Source organism: Salmo trutta, chromosome 23 (genome assembly GCF_901001165.1).
Source record: "Salmo trutta chromosome 23, fSalTru1.1, whole genome shotgun sequence".
Taxonomy (NCBI): Eukaryota; Metazoa; Chordata; class Actinopteri; order Salmoniformes; family Salmonidae; genus Salmo; species Salmo trutta.
The window spans coordinates 20,444,140-20,458,209 of record NC_042979.1 but is presented as its reverse complement, the minus strand read 5'-3'; the positions used below and the strand labels follow the sequence as shown (position 1 = coordinate 20,458,209).

Below are 14,070 nucleotides of genomic sequence, written 5' to 3'. Positions count from 1 at the left end.
CGCGTGTGCGTTCCTGAGTGTGTGTATGTGTGTAATATGTTGGAGAGTGCTGATGGAAGAGGGATGGATGTATGAATGAAGATGTGCTGCAGTGTTTTGTAACATTGCTCCCTGGGCAGCAACATCTCTGTCTCAGCCTCACCCTCAGCCCCTGCCTCCATCAGCACAAGAGGGGGGATGGAGATGGAGAGAGGAGGAGAAAGTAAGGGGAGGTAGAGAGGAAGGAGAGAGAAAGAAAGAATCGGGAAAGTGAAGGGAGAAAGGGGGTGGAGAAACGGAGGGTACCGGAGATAGGACACAGAAACAAAGAGGTGAGAGAGAAACGAAGAAGAAAAAAGAACAGAGGATAGAGAGAAAGGAAAAAGAGGGAAGGATGGGAGAGAGAAAGGGGAAAAGATAGAGAGAATCAGACAGGGGAAAGGAATGAGAGAGACAAAAACAGAGTGAAAAAGAGGAGGGAGGAAATATTGAGATCCTCAGAAGGCATTCAATCAAAAGTAAATTAGAACACTGTGTACCCACATGGCCCTCCACCGTCCCCTGCATCCCCATAACTTCAGACCCTGACCAAGCCCTGCAGGTCTCTACTCATTCAACGTCCCGAAATAAATCATTCTCTAAATTCTATTAAAGGCCAAGTGCAGCCAAAAACTTGATTTCCTGTGCTTTGTATACACAACATGACCAAAGTATTTGGACACCTGGTCTTTGAACATCTCATTCCAAATCATGGGCATTAATATGGAGTTGGTCCACCCTTTGCTGTTATAACATCCTCCACTCTTCTAGGAAGGCTTTCCATTAGATGTTGGAACATTGCTGCGGGGACTTGCTCCATTCAGCCACAAGAGCATTAGTGAGGTCGAACACTGATGTTGGGCGATTAGGCCTGGCTCGCTGTCGGTGTTCCAATTCATCCCAAAGGTGTCCGATGGGGTTGAGGTCAGGGCAGGCCAGTCAAGTTCTTCCACACCGATCTCGACAAACCATTTCTGTTTGGACCTCGCTTTGTGCACGGGGTCATTGTCATGCTAAAACAGGAAAGGGCCTTCCCCAAACTGTTGCCACAAAGTTGGAAGCACAGATTAATCTAGAATGTCATTGTATGCTGTACCATTAAGATTTCCTTCACTGGAACTAAGGGTTCTAGCACGAACCATGAAAAACAGCCCCAGACCATTATTCCTCCTTCACTAAACTTGACAGTTGGCACTATGCATTGGGGCAGGTAGCGTTCTCCTGGCATCCGCCAAACCCAGATTTGGCCGTCAGACTGCCAGCTGGTGAAGCGTGATTTATCACTCCAGAGAATGTGTTTCCACTGCTCCAGTGTCCAAAGGCGGCAAACTTTACACCACTCCAGCCGACGCTTGGCATTGCGCATGGTGACCTTAGGCTTGTGTGCAGCTGCTCGGCCATCTACACCCATTTCATGAAGCTTCCGACGAACACTTATTGTGCTGACATTGCTTCCATAGGCAGTTTGGAACTCGGTAGTGAGTGTTGCAACTGAGGACAGACTATTTTTACGAGCTACGCGCTTCAGCACTCGGTGGTCCCATTTTGTGAGCTTGTGTGGCCTACCACTCCTGGCTGAGCCATTGTTGCTCCTAGACATTTCCACTTCACAATAACAGCACTTAGAGTTTACCGGGGAAGCTCTAGCAGGGCAGAAATTTGATGAACTGACTTGTTGGAAAGGTGGCATCCTATGACGGCACCATGTTGAAAGTCACTGAGCTCTTCAGTAAGGCCATTCTACTGACAATGTTTGTCTATGGAGATTGCATGTCTGTGTGCTCAATTTTATACACCTGTCAGCAACGGATGTGGCTGAAATAGCCGAATCCACTAACTTGAAGTGGTGTCCACATACTTTTGTATATATAGTGTATATTTCCACAGTATGACATTCGAATAATACTATGAAATTGTGATAATTACTATAATGCCCTTTTAATGCAAGAGCTGTTTGAAAATACTGCCAGAAATTTCAGCCTGTTTCGGTGAGGTGGATTTTCAGCCCCTCCCCACTCAGGCCCCTCTCAGACAGTCAAAAAGTATAGTCAAAAGTATAGCTTTTTTTAGGAGGTAGATCAGCTTTAATATTGCAGATCAATTGTTGCTTCCATCAATGTAATTGTCTGCACCATTTCCAATCCCCCGTATATATTTTTTAATATATATTTTCCCCTAACTCTACCACCCCTTCTCGAATTGGAGTGAACTAATAGATATCAACACTTAAGCTTCTACTTCCATCTTACACATTCTATATGCTTTTTACGGACACAGTATTTTTAACTGTGCTGTTTCACAAAAGTTCTGAACCTATGTACATTTTATGGACACAGTATATATTTTTTATTGAATATTTAAAACATACAATACACTTGCAGTGAAGCCGCTCAACAACTACATCACATTAGTCATCTAACAGCCTCCCATCCAGAGCGACACACAGAAGCAACCAGGGTCAACGACCTGCTCAAGGGCACGTCGACAGATCTCCCACAAGGTCAAAAACGGGGACCCAAACCATCAGCCACCAGCCCAAGCTTCCAACAGCCAGGCCACCAGCCTTCCAAGATCCCCCCCACAGTTCCCCAAGAGCTGCCCCTCAACCATCCGAGACCCAACTCCCCTCCCACAGCCCCCCCGAGAAAATAAGATAAAAATAAAATACAAAAACAATTCCATTCCCCACCCCCAAGACCCCCCCCCCGCAATAACCAAGAAAATTAACAAAAGAGAAAGACAAAGGAAAACAACAATGCAAAAATCAAAACACATTAAGGACAACAAAAATAATAGCAGCAAGGCCAACTGAATATGTTTGAGTGCATGTATGGCACAATTTACATGTGTGTTATCTGTCTTTGTGTACCTGTGTGCATTTGAATGAGTGTGTGTGTATAAGCATGTGTACAAACACCTGCACGGCATCAGCCTCAGGCAAACTGGAATTAGCTGTAAAAACACTGCCCCTCAGTGTCATTCAAACTGACTTTTTATTATGTTTTATTTTGACTTTATTTTTTATACTTTTATCTTTGACCGTCATTCTATCCCCCGCCCAGCAACTTCACTCCCACATCCCAACCCTCAGCTTCCCTCAACCCATCCCACCTATCTCTGCTGGCCAGCCTCTTCAGATTTCTACGCACCGTATATCTTTCAACTATGCTGTGATGTTTAACATACAATTTCAATCTATCTATCGAATAGAATCCACAGATTGCGAGTTCAAGAAAAATACTTTTACTAAGAGTATTAATATATTAGTTATTGACTGACTCGGTCTCTCCAGATCTCCCAACAGTCCTATTTCCAGGGTCAATTTTAGATCCATGTTATGCATTTTCAGCCATTCCTGAACATGAGACCAAAAACAGGCTACCTGAGGGCAATACCAAAATAAATGGTCTATTGATTCTGTATCCTCACAACAAAATCTGCACATCAATGATTGTATGCCCCAAATATTCAACATTTTGTTGGTGGCAAAAATTCTAGGTAATAATTTAAGCTGAAAAGCACAAAGTCTTGAATCTTGCTTCATTTAATATATCAACTCATACACCCTGTACCATGGAATCCGTATATCAACAATCTCTTCCCAACTATTTTGCAATCTGTATGGCACAGCCTGGTCCTCAAATGAAACTGCTATACTTTCCTATTTATGCTATTTTTATTCCTCCACCAGTTTTGATACTTTATATTGGGCAGACAGACCAGTTCCCTACCTTCTCCCGCTGCCACTTGCCTCCTCCTTTTTTGGGTAATGCTGTAATCAATTGGTTGTACTCTTGGATTGAGCAGACCTTCCTGTACAATTCTGATAACTCCATGAAAGACAACTCTACCAGTCCAATTTACAATAGAATTTAACCTCTACGGAATCGGTGTCCCCCCTGCGGGAAGGTTGAGCTAACGTAGTCTAATGTGATTAGCATGAGGTTGTAAATAACCAAAAAAATCCCGATATGGGCAAATTTCTGATATAAGCTTAAATTCTTGTTAATCTAACTGCACTGTTCAATTTACAGTAGCTATTATAGTGAAATAATACCATTGCTATAGTTTGAGGAGAGTGCACAATTATGAACTTGAAAATGTATTAATAAACAAATTAGGCACATTTGGGCACTCTTGACACAACATTTTGAACAGATATACAATGGTTCATTTGATCAGTCTAACACTTTGCATATACACTGCTCCCATCTAGTGGCCAAAATCTAAATTGCGCCTGGGCTGGAATAATACAATATGGCCTTTCGCTTGCATTTCAAAGATGATGGAGAAAAAAAAAAGCATGTTTTTTTCTTTGTATTATCTTATTTTTTCACCTTTATTTAACCAGGTAGGCAAGTTGAGAACAAGTTCTCATTTACAATTGCGACCTGGCCAAGATAAAGCAAAGCAGTTCGACACATACAACAACACAGAGTTACACATGGAGTAAAACAAACATAATACAGTAGAAAAATAAGTCTATATACAATGTGAGCAAATGAGGTGAGATAAGGGAGGTAAAGGCAAAAAAGGCCATGGTGGCAAAGTAAATACAATATAGCAAGTAAAACACTGGAATGGTAGATTTGTAGTGGAAGAAAGTGCAAAGTAGAAATATAAATAATGGGGTGCAAAGGAGCAAAATAAATAAATAAATACAGTAGGGGAAGAGGTAGTTGTTTGGGCTAAATTACAGATGAGCTATGTACAGGTGCAGTGATCTGTGAGCTGCTCTGACAGTTGGTGCTTAAAGCTAGTGAGGGAGATAAGTGTTTCCAGTTTCAGAGATTTTTGTAGTTCGTTCCAGTCATTGGCAGCAGAGAACTGGAAGGAGAGACGGCCAAAGGAGGAATTGGCTTTGGGGGTGACCAGAGAGATATACCTGCTGGAGCGCGTGCTACAGGTGGGTGCTGCTACGGTGACTAGTGAGCTGAGATAAGGGGGGACTTCACCTAGCAGGGTCTTGTAGATGACCTGGAGCCAGTGAGTTTGGCGACATATATGAAGCGAGGGCCAGCCAACAAGAGCGTACAGGTCACAGTGGTGGGTAGTATATGGAGCTTTGGTGACAAAACGGATGGCACTGTGATAGACTGCATCCACTTTATTGAGTAGGGTATTGGAGGCTATTTTGTAAATGACATCGCCGAAGATCGGTAGGATGGTCAGTTTTACGAGGGTATGTTTGGCAGCATGAGTGAAGGATGCTTTGTTGCGAAATAGGAAGCCAATTCTAGATTTAATTTTCGATTGGAGATGTTTGATGTGAGTCTGGAAGGAGAGCTTACAGTCTAACCAGACACCTAAGTATTTGTAGTTGTCCACATATTCTAAGTAAGAACCGTCCAGAGTAGTGATGCTGGACGGTCGGACAGGTGCGGGCAGCGATCGGTTGAAGAGCATGCATTTAGTTTTACTTGTATTTAAGAGCAGTTGGAGGCCATGGAAGGAGAGTTGTATGGCATTGAAGCTCGTCTGGAGGGTTGTTAACACAGTGTCCAAAGAAGGGCCAGAAGTATACAGAATGGCGTCGTCTTCGTAGAGGTGGATCAGAGACTCACCAGCAGCAAGAGGGACATCATTGATGTATACAAAGAAAAGAGTTGGCCCAAGAATTTAACCCTGTGGCACCCCCATAGATACTACCAGAGGCTCGGACAACAGGCCATCCGATTTGACACATTGAACTCTATCAGAGAAGTAGTTGGTGAACCAGGCGAGGCAATCATTTGAGAAACCAAGGCTATTGAGTCTGCCGATGAGGATGTGGTGATTGACATATTCGAAAGCCTTGGTCAGGTCAATGAATACAGCAGCACAGTATTGTTTCTTATTGATGGCGGTTACGATGTCGTTTAGGACCTTGAGCGTGGCTGAGGTGCACCCATGACCAGCTCTGAAACCAGATTGCATAGCGGAGAAGGTGCGGTGGGATTCGAAATGGTTGGTAATTTGTTTGTTGACTTGGCTATCGAAGACCTTAGAAAGGCAGGGTAGGATAGATATTGGTTTGTAGCAGTTTGGGTCAAGAGTGTCCCCTCCTTTGAAGAGGGGGATGACAGCAGCTCCTTTCCAATCTTTTGGAATCTGAGATGACACGAAAGAGAGGTTGAACAGGCTAGTAATAGGGGTTGCAACAATATCGGCAGATCATTTTAGAAAGAAAGGGTCCAGATTGTCTAGCCCGGCTGATTTGTAGGGGTCCAGATTTTGCAGCTCTTTCAGAACATCAGCTGACTGGATTTGGGAGAAGGAGAAATGGGGAAGGCTTGGGCGAGTAGCTGTGGGGGGTGCAGTGCTGTTGACTGCGGTCGGGGTAGCCAGGTGGAAAGCATCGCCAGCCGTAGAAAAATGCTTATTGAAATTCTCAATTATAGTGGATTTATCGGAGGTGACAGAGTTTCCTATCCTCATTGCAGTGGGCAGCTGGGAGGAGGTGTTCTTATTCTCCATGGACTTTACAGTGTCCCAGAACTTTTTTGAGTTTGTGTTGCAGGAAGCAGATTTTTGCTTGAAAAAGCTAGCCTTGGCTTTTCTAACTGCCAGTGTATATTGGTTTCTAACTTCCCTGAAAAGTTGCATATCACGGGGGCTGTTCGATGCTAATGCAGAACGCCACAGGATGTTTTCGTGTTGGTTAAGGGAAGTCAGGTCTGGAGAGAACCAAGGGCTATATCTGTTCCTGGTTCTACATTTCTTGAATGGGGCATGCTTATTTAAGATGGTGAGGAAGGCATTTAATAAAAATAACCAGGCATCCTCTACTGACGGGATGAGGTCAATATCCTTCCAGGATACCCGGGCCAGGTCAATTAGAAAGGCTTGCTCGCTGAAATGTTTCAGGGAGCGTTTGACAGTGATGAGTGGAGGTCGTTTGACCGCTGACCCATTACGGATGCAGGCAATGAGGCAGTGATTGCTGAGATCTTGGTTGAAAACAGCAGAGGTGTATTTAGAGGGCAAGTTGGTTAGGATGATATCTATGAGGTTGCCCGTGTTTACGGCTTTGGGGTGGTACCTGGTAGGTTGATTGATAATTTGTGTGAGCTTGAGGGCATCAAGCTTAGATTGTAGGATGGCTGGGGTGTTAAGCATGTCCCAGTTTAGGTCACCTAGCAGCATGAGCTCTGAAGATAGATGGGGGGCAATCAAATCAAATCAAATTTATTTATATAGCCCTTCGTACATCAGCTGAAATCTCAAAGTGCTGTACAGAAACCCAGCCTAAAACCCCAAACAATCAGTTCACATATGGTGTCCAAAGCACAGCTTGGGTCAGAGGGTGGTCTATAGCAGGCGGCAACGGTTTTTAGAGAGATGGATTTTTAAAAGTAGAAGTTCAAATTGTTTGGGTACAGACCTGGATAGTAGGACAGAACTCTGCAGGCTCTCTCTGCAGTAGATTGCAACACCGCCCCCTTTGGCCGTTCTAGCTTGTCTGAAAAATGTTGTAGTTAGGGATGGACATTTCAGAGTTTTTGGTGGACTTCCTAAGCCAGGATTCAGACACGGCTAGGACATCCGAGTTGGCAGAGTGTGCTAAAGCAGTGAATAAAACAAACTTAGGGAGAAGGCTTCTAATGTTAACATGCATGAAACCAAGGCTATTACGGTTACAGAAGTCATCAAAGAGAGCGCCTGGGGAGTAGGAGTGGAGCTAGGCAGTGCAGGGCCTGGATTCACCTCTACATCACCAGAGGAACAAAGGAGGAGTAGAATAAGGGTACGGCTAAAAGCTATGAGAATTTGTCGTCTATGACATCCAGAATAGAGAGTAAAATGAGCAGGTTTCTGGGGGCGATAAAATAGCTTCAAGGTATAATGTACAGACAAAGGTATGGTAGGATGTGAATACAGTGGAGGTAAACCTAGGCATTGAGTGATGCGAGAGATATTGTCTCTAGAAACATCATTGAAACCAGAAGATGTCATAGCATGTGTGGGTGGTGGAACTGAAAGGTTGGATAAGGTATAATGAGCAGGGCTAGAGGCTCTACAGTGAAATAAGCCAATAAACACTAAGCAGAACAGCAATGGACAAGGCATATTGACATTAAGGAGAGGCATGCTTAGCCGAGTGATCATAAGGGTCCCGTGAGATTCAGACAGCTAGCAGGGCCATAGGTAGCAAGCTGGCAGAAGATGGAGGGAGGTCTGTTTTTAGCCACCTTGTGCGTTTCAGTCTGTAGATTAGTGGGGTTCCGTGTGGTAAGGGGGACCAGTCCAATTGGCAAAATAGTTATAGTTATAGTGGCCCAAGAAAATTGTCCGATAGACCTATTCAGATAGCAGCCGATAAGACAGCTAACGATTAGCGGGCCGCAGATGGGCGTTCAGGTTACGTCGTGACGGAGGGGCCAGTTGGATAACTCCCTCGGGCAGATAACATCAGTAGTCCAGTCGTGAAGGCCCGATGGGGCTCCGCATCGGCAGTAAAACGGGTCCGGATAGGCGATTGTAGCCCAGGAGTGGCTGATGGAACTCTTCAGCTGGCTAGCTCCGGAATAATTGATGTTAGCTCCAGGACCGACGTTAGCCAATAGTCACTCGGGTAGCAGCTAGCTAGCTGCAAGATCCAGGTGTAAATGTCCAGAGCCTGCGGTAGAAATCCGGGGATATGGAGAGAAAATAGGTTCGGTATGCTCTGGTCTGAGTCGCGCTGTACAAAACTGGCGATAGCTTTTCGAGTTAAGGGATAGCTGATGACCGCCAACCGTGGCTAACTGAACTCCAACGTTAGCCAGTGAACTGACCAACCTCTGGCTAGCTTCTGTTGAGGATTTCAGATTTGAGGTAAATTATACTTTTTTTTTAATTGGTGAGGCGGGTTGCAGGAGAGTGTTTTGAGGTTGAGTTTTTAGAAAAAAATATATAAAAAAGATCTGCAAAGAAAATATATATATATATATATATATATATATATATATATACACACGGGTGTTACGTTCCCCAGTTTCTGTGTTGTGGTTTGTGTATTATCATGTACAGTTTAGGCAGCGGTAATACAGTTTAGGCAGCGGTAATACAAGCACCTGCTCTTCTAACAATACATTTAACACTAGTTTCTTAACCTCCGCCTTAACTAAATTGTGCGAAATAGACAATGAATAATGGTCAGCCAAGGTCATTAAATCAATTTTACGACACTTATTAAACACCTCCCACGAAGGGTTATCCAAAAAGGATTTTACATCAAAAGTAGCCATTTTAAACTACTACTCCAAACACAAAAGCCAACAAATAGCAAACACTAATGCTATGACGCTCAACACTGAACTAGACCACTACAATAACTTGCATGAGCGGCATGGGTGTCAGTAATGACATATCCCGGATGAGCCCCCAGTTGTTACGTTCCCCAGTTTCTGTGTTGTGGTGTGTATTATCATGTATGTATTTCAGGAAATGGATTCCTGAAATTCTCTACGAGCAGCTGATTGCTGCGGTGTTAGCTACCTTAGTGCTGCGGTGTTAGCTACCTTAGTGCTGCGGTGCTAGCTACCTTAGTGCTGCGGTGCTAGCTACCTTAGTGCTGCGGTGCTAGCTACCTTAGTGCTGCGGTGCTAGCTACCTTAGTGCTGCGGTGCTAGCTACCTTAGTGCTGCGGTGCTAGCTACCTTAGTGCTGCGGTGTTAGCTACCTTAGTGCTGCGGTGTTAGCTACCTTAGTGCTGCGGTGTTAGCTACCTTAGTGCTGCGGTGTTAGCTACCTTAGTGCTGCGGTGTTAGCTACCTTAGTGCTGTGAAGACTGTTTTTTTGAAAGATTGCTTTTGTTTGTTGATATTGTGGGGACTTATAGTAAATACTTTGTTCGCAATCCCCCCTGGGGTTGCTCTTTTAAGGGTGGGAGTGTTACGGATACAAGTGTGTATCCTGTGTTTCTTTTCTCTCCTTCTCCTCCTCACAGGTGACAATCATCACTCCCCAATCAGTCATCAACCAGTCCCCAATCAGAAGACACCTGCTCCCCTTTCCTCACCCAATCACAGCCCCTTTCCCTTGGTTTAAAAACCCAGTCAGTTGTTTTCTCCCCAGCTCATTATCTCGCTAGCTCATTATCACTCTAAACTCATTCTCAATCGGAGAGCAATCTTTGTGTTCATTCTCTCAATCTCTCTCTCCGTATTGATCTCTTTTGTTTTTGCAACTGCATGTCACATTTGTCCGGTAATCCTGTGAGTATTGTTTTGTTGTTTGGTGGGAAAAGGGGGTACCAAGACAAGTCGCCCATGGGCATACATTACCCGTAGGAATACTGTGTCTAAGTAGCCTAGTTAGAACTGGGCGGACCACCCTCTGTATTTTTGGTTAGTTAGCTAACTGTTCTTGAAATAGGCTAGTCTAGCTTAGGGGTGTTTTTTGGCTTATTGTTTCTTTGCTTGGGTCCAGCTCAGCCCCTTTTCTCACACCCCATTACCGTGTGTTTATAAATAAACCATTAGAGTTTGACGGTAGATTGTAGTTGTCTGTGGTTATTGGTTCTCACTGTTTCTTATCACTATTATAATTTGCATGATTTATGTTACGGTCTCGTTGCCATCACCCCTAGACTGCAGGGCAAAAGGGATTCGTAATATAAGCTCCCACCCTTAAAAGAGCAACCCCAGGGGGGATTGCGAACAAAGTATTTACTATAAGTCCCCACAATATCAACAAACAAAAGCAATCTTTCAAAAAAACAGTCTTCACAGCACTAAGGTAGCTAACACCGCAGCACTAAGGTAGCTAACACCGCAGCACTAAGGTAGCTAACACCGCAGCACTAAGGTAGCTAACACCGCAGCACTAAGGTAGCTAACACCGCAGCAATCAGCTGCTCGTAGAGAATTTCAGGAATCCATTTCCTGAAATACATACATGATAATACACAAACCACAACACAGAAACTGGGGAACGTAACACGCCCACCACAAAAAAAATGCAAACATACAGTTTGCAATAATAAAAATCAACGCATCCCCAGTTACTAAACCCGTGATAGAGCGTCGGCAACCACATTTGCCGAGCCCTTCACATAGGCTATCTGTACATTATATCCTTGTACAATCAGAGCCCACCGCATAAGGCGGCGGTTCTGATTGTACATTTGCTTTAAGAACACCAAAGGATTATGGTCCGTGAAGACCATTACAGGCAAGGCACTGGAACCCACATATACCTCAAAGAACTGTAATGCTAGCAATAAAGCCAGCGTTTCCTGTTCAATTGTGGAGTACCTTGACTGACACGAGTTGAACTTACGGGAGAAGAAACTGACGGGTCGATCCACTCCATCTTCATCTTCCTGCAAGAGAACCGCACCCACCCCCACTATACTAGCGTCTACCTCCAACTTAAAAGGTTTGTCAAAGTTGGGGGCGGCAAGCACTGGGGCACTACAAAGTAGCGCTTTAGCGGACTCAAAAGCATTGTTACAGTCCTGGGACCACTTAAATGGTACCTTCGGACTAAGCAGAGATGAAAGGGGAGCTACTACCTTCGAGAAATTCTTACAGAAAGTACGATAGTAACCTGCCATCCCCAGGAATCTGCGCAACTGGCGGCGAGTCGTGGGAGCAGGAAAAGAAACAATTGCTTCCACTTTGCCAGTTACTGGGCGCACTTGACCTCGTCCCACTTGTTTCCCTAAGTAAGTCACTGTAGCCTTCCCAAACTCACACTTGGCCAAATTGAGGGTTAAAGAAGCATTCGCCAACCGCTGAAACACACTTTTCAAGGTGGCGAGATGATCAGACCAAGTAGACGAATGTATTACCACATCGTCAAGATAAGCAGTACAATTTGGTACATCGGCAAACACAATGTTAACTAACCGCTGAAAAGTAGCAGGTGCATTACACATTCCATAGGGCATCACAGAATATTGTACGAAGTTATCTGGCGTAACGAAAGCCGAGATGTCAGAAGCTCGAGAGGTCAGAGGCACCTGCCAATAACCTTTTAGCAAATCTAATTTACTAACGTAAGCAGCAGAGCCTATTCTATCAATGCAGTCATCTAAGCGAGGTAGAGGAAAAGAATCAGACTTTGTAACGGCATTTACTCGACGATAGTCCGTACATAAGCGAGACGTACCGTCAGGCTTAGGAACAAGAATACACGGGGAACTCCAGGAGCTGTTACTGGGTTTTGCCATGTCATTCTGTAATAAATAAGCTACCTCACTTTTCATTACCTCCCTTTTCTTTGCATTAACCCGGTACGGATGCTGACTTATAGGAACAACGTCCCCCACATCCACGTCATGTTCCAAGATGGACGTGCGACTTGGAACATCCTGAAACACAGTGAGAAAACTGTTTATCAATAAGATAAGATCCTTAGTTTGGTCTTTATCCAAATGTTCCATTTGAGATGGTAACTTTTTCAGCATCTCTGAATTACATAAGCGTTCACACTGCTGTAACGTATGACGTAACTCCAACCCATCCTCCTTATCCTCCTCTAGATACCAGCCAGGCTTCAGCACCACCGCAGCCACACTGGAAACGGCGGGCTGGACAGGCTTTCTTGAGGAGCTGTTGGGAGAATCACGCATATAATATGCTTTCAGCATGTTAACATGACACATTCGGGAAGAACGCCTCCGATCTGGGGTCTTTATCACATAATTGGTGTCACTGAGTTTCTTTTCCACAAGATATGGTCCAGAAAAACGTGCTGACAGAGATGAGCCAGGGATTGGCAACAAAACTAAAACTTGATCGCCTGGTGCAAAAGAACGGCCAACAGCCTTTTTGTCATAATGCAACTTCATGCGTTTTTGAGTAGAGGAGAGAGACTTTTGGGCTAATGCACATGCAGCGTGCAGTCTCTCCCGCATCTTACTGACATAATCCAACACATTTTTAGGGGCGCTACTGGGTGTAGGAGATAAGATATGCTCCTTCAAAATCTTTAGCGGACCCCGTGGGGTGTGTCCAAACACAAGGTCAGCAGGGCTGAACCCTAAGGACTCTTGTATTGTTTCCCTAATAGCAAATAGGACAAAAAGCACCCCCTCATCCCAATCAGTACTGGTTTCCATGCAATACTTGCGTAGCATTGCCTTCAGCGTCTGATGCCAGCGTTCGAGAGCCCCTTGACTCTCTGGATGATACGTACTGGAGACCTGATGGGAAATACACAGCGTCTTTAACACACTAGAGAACAGCTTTGACATAAAGTTGGATCCCTGGTCAGTTTAGATTACTTTAGGGAGTCCAAACGTAGAGAAGAACTTCACTAGTGCCTTCACCACAATCTTAGCCGTTATTGTACGTAGAGGAATAGCCTCTGGGTATCGAGTAGCACTGCACATTATTGTTAGTAAGAACTGGTTACCTGACCTGGTTTTCGGCAACGGACCTACACAATCAATTATCACTTTTTCAAACGGTTCCCCCACCACAGGAATCGGGCAGAGCGGCGCACGTGGAACTGTTTGATTCGCTTTCCCAGTGAGTTGACATACGTGGCATGTCTTACAGAATTGGACAACGTCAGACTTCAAACCTGGCCAAAAAAAATGTCGAAGGACTCGGTTATAAGTCTTCGTGATCCCTAAGTGTCCGGACCACGCCTGGTCATGGGCGAGTGACAGCACCTGCTGTCGGAACGGTGTAGGAACAACCACTTGACACACTTCACTCCAGTCACTAACAGTGTCCTGAGCTGCCCATTTACGCATCAAAACTCCTGATTCCATAAAGTAGGCAGTTTCTTTAGTTTTAGCTTCCTCAATGGAAATTACCGAAGCAAAACACTTGCGAAGACTGATGTCTCCCTTTTGACATTCAATCACCTTCTCGGGGGTGACAGACAAAAGAATGTCATGTAATTGGGGCGCGATTTCACTTCCCCTGGGCTGTTTGTCAGAGGTGATCAGCTTCTTAGAGGTAGTACACAACCCATCCTCTTGATCATCTTCTTTAAACAAAACAGTGTTTGACAAATCTATCACGTCACCCATTTGTCTTGCCTGAGCACGAGTGACAGCACAAGCGGGGAACACATGGGGATAACTCTGTGCCAACTCATTGGAGAGAGAGTGGTCACTTTTATCCAACA

General features: G+C 44.6%; 1 long non-coding RNA gene across 1 annotated transcript; it reads left to right on the top strand.

Annotated features, from left to right (window-relative positions):
• Positions 1–12,255: 12,255 nt before the first annotated feature.
• LOC115160222 (uncharacterized) lies at positions 12,256–12,660 on the top strand. The gene is made up of 2 exons (XR_003869040.1): positions 12,256–12,308; positions 12,470–12,660. It is a non-coding gene; the product is annotated as an uncharacterized LOC115160222 (long non-coding RNA).
• The last annotated feature ends 1,410 nt before the right edge of the window (positions 12,661–14,070 follow it).